Source organism: Chrysochloris asiatica, unplaced genomic scaffold (genome assembly GCF_000296735.1).
Source record: "Chrysochloris asiatica unplaced genomic scaffold, ChrAsi1.0 scaffold00294, whole genome shotgun sequence".
Classification (NCBI taxonomy): domain Eukaryota; kingdom Metazoa; phylum Chordata; class Mammalia; order Afrosoricida; family Chrysochloridae; genus Chrysochloris; species Chrysochloris asiatica.
This window is the reverse complement of record NW_006408812.1, coordinates 3161258-3170391: the sequence shown is the minus strand read 5'-3', so window position 1 is coordinate 3170391 and position 9134 is coordinate 3161258. Positions and strand designations below refer to the sequence as shown.

The following is a 9134-nucleotide window of genomic DNA, read 5'->3' as shown; positions in this document are numbered from 1 at the left end:
GATAGTCCTCTGTTCCTGGAATGAAAGATTAGCAATCCCGCCTTTTTTGTTGCACATCTTCTACCATTACAGTTGTGACAATCACAATTAGTCATGATAAAAATTACTCACTATTGAATCAAAAGAATCCTATCTCAAACCCCTTTCACCATACCCATCTAGAGAAGATGAAAACTATTCAGTGGAGATTTTACTCTACCCCCCTGTTTCTGAAACTAAGCTCCCTCTTGAAAACTTATAAGCCAGTCACTTTGAGCCTTTATAGCACCCACTACCTCCCACTTTAGGTAGCCAATGTCTAAGTTGCCCATCCCTATCAACCCTGAGTACTGAAGGACAGGTTTGCTCCTTGATGTGAACATTTCTTCCCTCTTGGTTTTTTTTTTTTTTTTTTTTTGGTTGGTTGTTTGTCTTTTAAGTGTTTTATTGTGAATTATGTGATAGTTTACATGGGAGAACATTAGTTTTGCATTTATCCTATTGTATATCGTTTCACTGCCATGGTTACAATCCCCTCCATGCATCATCAACCATCTTGGTTGGTATTTTGAGCAACTACATCCATAAGCAAAGGTCAAGATCATCAAATTGTAGCAGTTTACACTTGTTTCCTGTATCAAACTTCTTTATCTTTCTCTAGTCGAGTTCTGATCATCAAGCCATCCAAGGTAGGTCAAATGGGTACTATCTGCAAGTTTGGCTGTATAACATTTTTTTAATAAATCAAATTTAAAGGCATCTTTTATCTATCAAAGTCAAAGCCATCCTTTTATCAGTCGTTAAATTTAAAAAATAAACAAAATTTGATTTTAAGCCAATTGTATATTTAATTTTAATTTTCAGTCTTTGCATCCAGTTTATTAAGCCCTACTTACAAATTCTAGGAATAAGGTTTTGCATGGCAAATTTCCTGGGAAAAGAATGTGCTTTTCTTTTGACAAATATTCAAGCAGTTTTCTGTATTATTTTAAGAGCTATGGAATGGAAGTGCTCAAATAAATGTATGCAATGCTCTCCAGAAACTGAAAATGACAGTTCTTACACATATTTTACTTGAAATTATTTTTAAAAATTTATTTGTGTTTTTTTTTACTATTCATATCTAGTTAAATCTTACTGTTTAGATTTTTAAACTTGTTCTTTCCAAAGTAGTGGATGAGGCATGACATATTGATAACACATGTTAATTTCATTTTCTTCCCCAAGCCCCAGGAAAAAGATAGTAAACATATGCAAAAAGTGTTGTTCATAAGGACACAGAGAATGGGGAAGACTCAAGAGGACAGAAAAAATTTTCAAAATTTTTTGCAGACAGGAAACAAGTGGATGAATGACACGAAATGTATGCTGAGGATAAGTCATACATGACTTTGAAGATCCCATGAGCAATCTGGAACCCCAAGAGCCACAAAAAAATGGACTTGAAATTCTAACAGAAAGTAAGAGGTATGCTTAAGGGTCAACATAGGAGGAAACATCAGTAAGTTTTGTTACAAAATCATGTTGCTGTAGTTGTTGATGTTGTTAGGTGCCATTGAATCCATTCCAACTCATAGGAACCCAGTGTACAACAGAACTAAACACTGCTTGATCCCATACCATCCTCAAAATTTGTTGTTATGTTTGAGCCCATTGCTACTGCCACTGTGCCAATTCATCTCACTGGAGATCTTCCTCTTTCTTGCTGACCCTCTACTTTACCAGGACTGTTGTCCTTCTCTAGAGACTGATCCCACCTGTCAACATGTCCAAAGTACAAGTAACAGAGTTTCACTATTCTTGCTTCAAAAGAACATTCTGGTTGTATTTCTTCCAACACAGAATTTTCTTTTAGTCTTCTGACAGTCCATGGTATTTTCAATATTCTTCCTCAACACCATTTCAAGTGCATTAATTTTCTCTGGTCTTCCTTAGTCATTGTCCAACTTTCACGTGCATATGAGGCAATTGAAAATACCATGGCTTGGGGTTAGGTGCAACTTTGTTCTTAAAGTGGTATCTTTGCTCTTGACCACTTTAAAAATGTCTTTTGCAGCAGATTTGTCTAATGCGATATGTCTCTTGATTTCTTGACTACTGCTTCCATACGTGTTTACTGTGGAACCAAGCAAAATGGAGTCTTGGACAACTGTAATTTTTTCTCCATTTATGATGATGCTATTTGTTGGTCCAGTTGTGAGGATTTTCATTTTCTTTCTATTGAGTTGTAATCCATAGTGAAGGCTGTAATCTTTGATCTTCATCATCAAGTACTTCAAGTTCTCTTTGCTTCCAGGAGGCAAGATTGTGTTATCAGCATATTGCAGGTTTATGAGTCTCCCTTTAATCCTGATATCACGTTTTTCTGCATATAACCCAGCTTCTTAGATTATCTGCTCAGATTGAATAAGTATGGTGAAAGGATACACCCTAACAAACCCCTTTCTCAAAAAAATTCAATATTCTCTTGTTCTGTTCAAATGACAGCTACTTGTTCTATGGACAATATTCTCTTGTCTGTTCAAATGACAGCTACTTGTTCATGAGTACAGGTGCTTACAAGGAACATGTCCATAGAACAATAAGCAATCATTTGAACAGAACTAAGTCTAGAGTGTTCTGGATCTCATTCCAAAAAAAAAAAAAAATCGTATAAACCCATATTAAACAAAAATATCAAAATAATGTTTTTAATAATATCAAGATTTTTTTTTTAAAAGCTATTGGTTCTTGACATATCCCACACCTAAGTGTATACAGTAGTTTTATCTCTCTAACCTTTCCCCCAAAGAATTCTGCACTCTGATTTACATCACTCCAAAATGTCAGTTTTGGCATTAGGAACCTCAAATAATTTTCCTTTGAAATGTTCTTTGAACTTTGATACACAAAGAAATCTAAAGAAACAAGATCAGGCTACAGAGTGGATGGCGTAAGGTTTCCTAATGAAGTTCTGGAAGGGCATCCTTTGTTATCGAGAAGAATTATCAGGAGCATTGTTGTAATAGCATTAAAAACATACTCTGCACAAATTTCCTGGCCTCATTCTCACCAATGCAGTTTCCCATTTTCTTAAAACTTCTTCATAAATAACTCCATGATTGTCCTTTGTCCCTCAAGAAAATCTATCAAGGTGGGATCTCAAAAAGCAGTCAACATAACTTTCTGAGCTGGCCTCTCTGTTCTTGAGAAATATGCTATTTCACTGGCGTAGCAAATCACCCTGGAAGCCACTGCTTTGATTGGATTGTATTGCTAAGTCCAAGATTCTTCTCTGATACAACTGATGGCAAGATCAGCTCTTAGAGCTACTTACTTTTGAACTCATTGAGGTGAAAACTTGCTAAGGCTAAGACATTTTCTTAAAACTGAAAATGCCAAACCCTGTGTGGTCCCACGTTCAGTAGCTACCAGTCAATAGTATGGTCTTCTTCCACTAGTTTCTGGGCTTCAGCCACAGATTATTCATTTTTGCTGTTGAAGTTCAGTTTTCCCTTTCTTGACTTGTCTTTGAGGTCTTCCTGACCTTCCTTAAAATATTTGAGCCGTCTAAATCTATTGTTTTATGTGGGACAGCATTCCTATAAACTTGTTACTAAGCTTCAATGATTTGGGAAGGTGGCCACTTGAGTTATGTTAAAATTTTCATGTTAGCCTTCACTTCAAAATCATTTTTTCTCATGGCACAAAATATATCAGTTTCTTAAGGTAACATGATGAGGCTGAGACAAGTGTATTACTGAGAATCTCACTTTTCTGGAAAACATGATCTAGCAGTAGTGATATTTTATGTATTAATATTGCCACCTTATACCATAGATTAGCAGCACCCTTGCCTTTACTAGTGGAGGCCTCTATGTCTGTCAGATTGTCACAGCACAGATGAAGCATCCTGTTCAGTCCTACTGTCCCTCTAAAGAATTGGTGGTGAGCAAGCAATGGATGAGCAAGTCATCTATTGATCACAAATACATTTTATTTTTTGACTTATCTTAGTACAAGCAATTGGACCCCTGCTACTCTCTTTTTCTCAATCCCCAATGCTGCCAGTAAACCCCTCAATCTTAAAAGATAAGGAAGAAGGTAAAGAAGTAGGGAGGGATGGGGGAGAAAGAAAGAAGGAGATAAGAAGGAAATGAGGAATGAATGGAGGAATAAAGGAAGGAGGGGGAGACGAAGGAGACCATCAAGAAAATAGTAACAACACAGAACATGGGATACAAAATGGATATGGATTCTCAGTGATTCTCTGTCAGACCAAATTCACATCAAAAATTCCACTAGGGTCACTACTGAATTCCTTAGACTTTGGGCTAGGCAAGACAGAGGCTAAAGAGCCACAGAAAATTAGAGGACTCTTAATGTTCCTGCCAACTCCAGGATTTTACTGATGTCTCCCCTTGCTGTTTCTAGCCATTCATTTCTGGAAATAACTGCCAAAAAAAAAAAAAAAAAATCCTTCACAATCAGTAAGCATTGCAATTATCTTCATAATGAATGGAAATTAAGTGTGAATCGTATTTATTAATAGAGTATTATACATACTGAAAAATATTTTTATAGAAATATAATTTTAAAAAATAATTCACATTATATTTCAAATAAAATTTTGAAAATTATAGTACATTCAAATATTTGGCAAGCATGTTTCATAATAATGATAGTTGTGGGGATTATTTAAGGCTCATAAAAGCTCTGTAATGCAGCTATTATTGGATGCATTTTGTTTGAGTTGCCATAGACTCAGCTCTGACTCATGGTGACACCATGTACTACAGCATGAAGTATTGCTCAGTCCCGTATCATTTTCACAATGATGTTGTTACCATTACGTATTTTGAGTGCCTTTCAACTTAGGGGGTTCCCTTTCTACCACTATGTCAAATAATATTCTGTTGTGATCTATAAGGTTTTTATTAACTAATTTTCAAAAGTAAATAGCCAGTACTTTCTTTCTAGTCTGTCTTAGACTGGAAGTGCCACTGAAACCTCTCAACCATGGATGACCATGGTATTTTAAATGCTTGGTTTCCAAAATTATAGCAACATACCAACCACCACCAAATGATAATCTTGTTAGGTAGTTAAAACAGGGAAAAGGGGCTGATCACAAAAAACACAAACAATGTAGGAAATGTCCTGACCTGTCAGGAGAGTCTAATAAAAGGAAAAACAGAACAGGGGACTTTCACCAAAATCAGGCATGCACAGAGAAAAATAGGACTGATCTGATGTGAAAAAGGACTAATCATGATACCATTATAATAAATCATCATCATGGTTAGTTTATTAGTGCAATTATAGCAGACTAAAGTAATGGGGAAAAAGTAACTCAGACATAGGAAGAAAGGACCAATTATGGACCCTAAATTTTGATTGGAGAACGTTAATCAGGAGACCTAGAACCTGCCCCCAAAGACAGCAGCATAAAAAGTGAACCAGCAACTCACTCAATGACTGGGGTGGAAGCCTGTTCTCATCTCTGCGAGAACATCTATGCTTAATAAATCTTGCCTGGTTTCACATCTGTTCTCTGGCTCCTTTTGTATGTGTATTGTGCTTGCTCCCCACTAATTCTTTAGAGGGATAGTAGGATTGAACAGGATGCTTCATCTGTGCTGTGGCAATCTGACACAGTAGTAGAGGCCTCCACTAGTAAAGACAAGGGTACTGCTAGTCCATGGTGTAAGGTGGCAATATTAATACACAAAGTATCACCACTGCTAGATCATGTATTCCAGAAAAGTGAAGCTTTCAGTGATCGTGTGTATGAAACTTTTCTGTAATTTTGTCAGGATAGAAATTTAGAGAAGCTGGTTGATTGGTCCAACTTAAAATAGCGCAAGTGGTAAAAGAAAGAGATGCACTTAGGGCTAAGAAGACAGCTCAAGTGCCACATAAGAGATCTCAAAGTTTTCATTTGTGCCCTAAAAGAAAGTCTAATTTCCTATAGCAGCAGAGCCTATACTGCCAAACACCAAACCCAGAGTCTTATTGTAAGAGTGGTTGGATTATAATGCTGGCTCAACTCCCAACCTGGAATGGTGTCTGATGCTAAAGTGAGGTAAGTTATTGGGAAGAAGCGGGATCCCGAAACTTTGGATGGGGACATTTGGTCAGATAATCAAGAAGCTGAGAACATAAAGGAACCCACAGAGTCCATTGAATCACTCTTGTCAACAATCCCTCCCCTCCCATCTGAAGAAATTACTCCATTATTAGTAGAAATGTCTCCTTTGCCCACTCGATGACATTAACTCAAATGTGTCTGCTGAGATGGTGCCTGAGACACTGTCTGGGGCATCACCTAAGGTAGATATCTTGCAAGACATTGCTGAATGTTTCCAAGAAGCACCTCCACCAATTATTGCTTCTATACCTATAACTGGAGTCTTGGTATGGCACTGCAAGATAAGTACTTGACCACAAGGTTGGTTTGAACCACAAGGTAAGTGGTTCAAGTCACCAAAGTCACCAGATGGTCATATGAGTCAGAATTGACCTTATGCAACAGATCTATAACTAAACTTAAGTCTCAGAGAACCCCAAAAGGTGAAGTACAATTTGTGACCCAGGAAGAAGTATGTTACAGTCCAAAGGAACTGCTTGATTTTTCTAATATTTATAAACAGAAACCAGAAGAATATGTGTGGGAATGGCTATGTAGGGTGTGGGATAATGGTGCAAAGAACATAGGGTTGGGTCACTAAGCACAGATTCTTTATCCAATGTTTCAGCTCGAGAGGATCTAATCGTTTATTTGGATGGTTCACTGAAGCATGGATTGCACCCTGGCCTGCAATACATCAAGTTAAAGCACCAGATCTGCCTTGATATTCTGTAGGGGATATTGGCATCTTAGAGTAATTTATCAGGAAAAACCCATAAGTCCATACATGGAGTTCCCAGAGGACATACCTTTCACAATAGTGAGGAACAAATTTGTGAAGGGGGCCCCAGCATCCTTGAAGACTGCTGTGATTGTTATATTACATAGGTCAGATTTGACAACTGCTTTAATTCAATTAAGACACCTAACCATAATGGGATTGATTGGACTCCATTATGGTACAGGCCAAGTGGCAATACTTAATTGACAAAGACAAGGTGGACATGGTTACCATAATGGACAGCAGAATCAAATCAGTAATCAGAATAGTCTGACTAGTGTGAACTTATGGTAGAGTGTCCCTAAGAGTGAAACAAATAGGAAACCTAGTAAACATTTACTTAATTTGTACAAGAGGAAGAACTCTGGGTCAGTTACTTACTAATAAAACATCTGTGTGTTAAAGTGTAAGAAAGTAAGCCAACAAATATTCAGGCACCTTCCACCTCAATAAAATTTCTAGGGGTTCAGTGTTGTGGGGCATGTAGGTGTTCCTACTAAAGTGAAGGAAAAGTTATTGCATCTAGCCCCTCCCATAACTAAAAAGGAAGCATGCCTTGTGGACCTCTTTGGGTTTGGGAGGCAACGTATCCCTCATTTGGATGTGCTACCAGACTGTTTATCAAATGACTCGAAAAGCTATTAATTTTGAGTGGGGCCCACAACAAGAAAAGGCTCAGCAACAGGTTCAGACTGCTATGCAAATCACTCTGCCACTTAGACCATATGCTCCAGCAGATCCAATGGTGCTTGAAGTGTCAGTGACAGATAAAGATGCAGTTTAGACACTTTTGCAGTTCCCTATTGGTGAATCAAAGTGCAGACCCTTAGGATTTGGGAACAAAACCCTGCCGTCCCCTGCAGATAACTACTCTCCCTTTGAGAAACAGATTTTGGTTTGTTACTGGACCCTAGTAGAGACTGAATGAATGCCTAACCATGGGCCACCAAGTCATCATGCAACTGGAGCTACCCATTATGAACTTGGTACAGTCTGACTCACAGAGTCATAAAGTTGGACATGCTCAGAAATGTGTCATCATTAAATGAAAGGGATATATGCGCGATCAGGCTTGAACAGGACTTGGAAGCACAAGCAAGTTGCAAAAAGAAGTGGCCCAAATGCCCATGGTGCCACTGTCACATTATTTTCCCTCTCCCAGGTTACACCTATGGTCTCCTGGGGAGGTCCTTATGATCAGTTGATGAAGGAAGAGAAAATTCATGCTTCTTTCACAGGTTCTGCACGATATGCAGACATCACTCAGAAGTGGACAGCAGCAGCACTACAACCCCTCTCTGGGACTACCCTGAAAGATAACGGTAAAGGGGGCTCCTTCCAATGGGCAGAACTTCGAACAGTGCACCTAGCTGTTCATTTTGCTTGCAAGGATAAATGACCAAATGTGCAACTGTATACTGATGGGCTGTGATCAATGGTTGGGCTGGTGGTCAGTGACTTGGAAAGAACATGATTGGATAATTGGTGACAAGGAGGTGTGGGGAAGAGGTATGTGGATAGACCTATCTGAATGAGTTAAAAAAAAGTGAAAATATTTGTATCTCATATGAAAGTCCACCATAGGGTTTCCTAAGCAGAGGAGGATTTTAGCAACCAAGTGGACAGGATGATACATTCTATGGAAACTAATCATGCTCTTTTCCCAATCACTCCCAATGGGCTCATGAACAAAGTGGTCATGGTGGCAGATATGGAGGTTATGCATGGACTTAGCAGCATGGACTTCCACCACTCACCATGGCTAACTTGACTACAACCACTACTGAGTGCCCAATCTGCCAGCAACAGAAACCAACACTGAGTCCCAGACATGGGACCCTTCCTTGTGGAGATCAGCCACACTGGAGCACTTCCATTATGAAAACGGCAGTGTTTGTTCTTACTGGAATGGACACTTATTCTGGATATGGATTTTCCTTCCCCTGCACACAATGCTTCTGCTGAAATTATTATTCATGGTGTCATAGAAAGCTTTATTCACTGTGTCACAGATGAAAAGATCAATTTAGCTCTGCTGGACATATTATTGCATTAAGTAGACAAAAAACAGGAGAACTAGAAACTTTTTTTTTTTAGTATTTGCTTGGCCATTGTTTTCCTTTTCCCCCAGAGTAACTATCTTTTAGTATTTGCTTGGCCATTGTTTTCCTTTTCCCCCATAGTAACTATCTTTGAGCATAAATCTGTGCCCAACAGTTTTTAGAATAAATTTCTAGAAGGTAAATTACTGAGCAATCGATTATG

The 9134-nt window shown here is 38.3% G+C and overlaps 1 pseudogene; it reads left to right on the top strand.

Moving 5' to 3' along the window:
* Window positions 1-1381: 1381 nt before the first annotated feature.
* Window positions 1382-8925, top strand: LOC102824308 (annotated as a pseudogene).
* The last annotated feature ends 209 nt before the right edge of the window (window positions 8926-9134 follow it).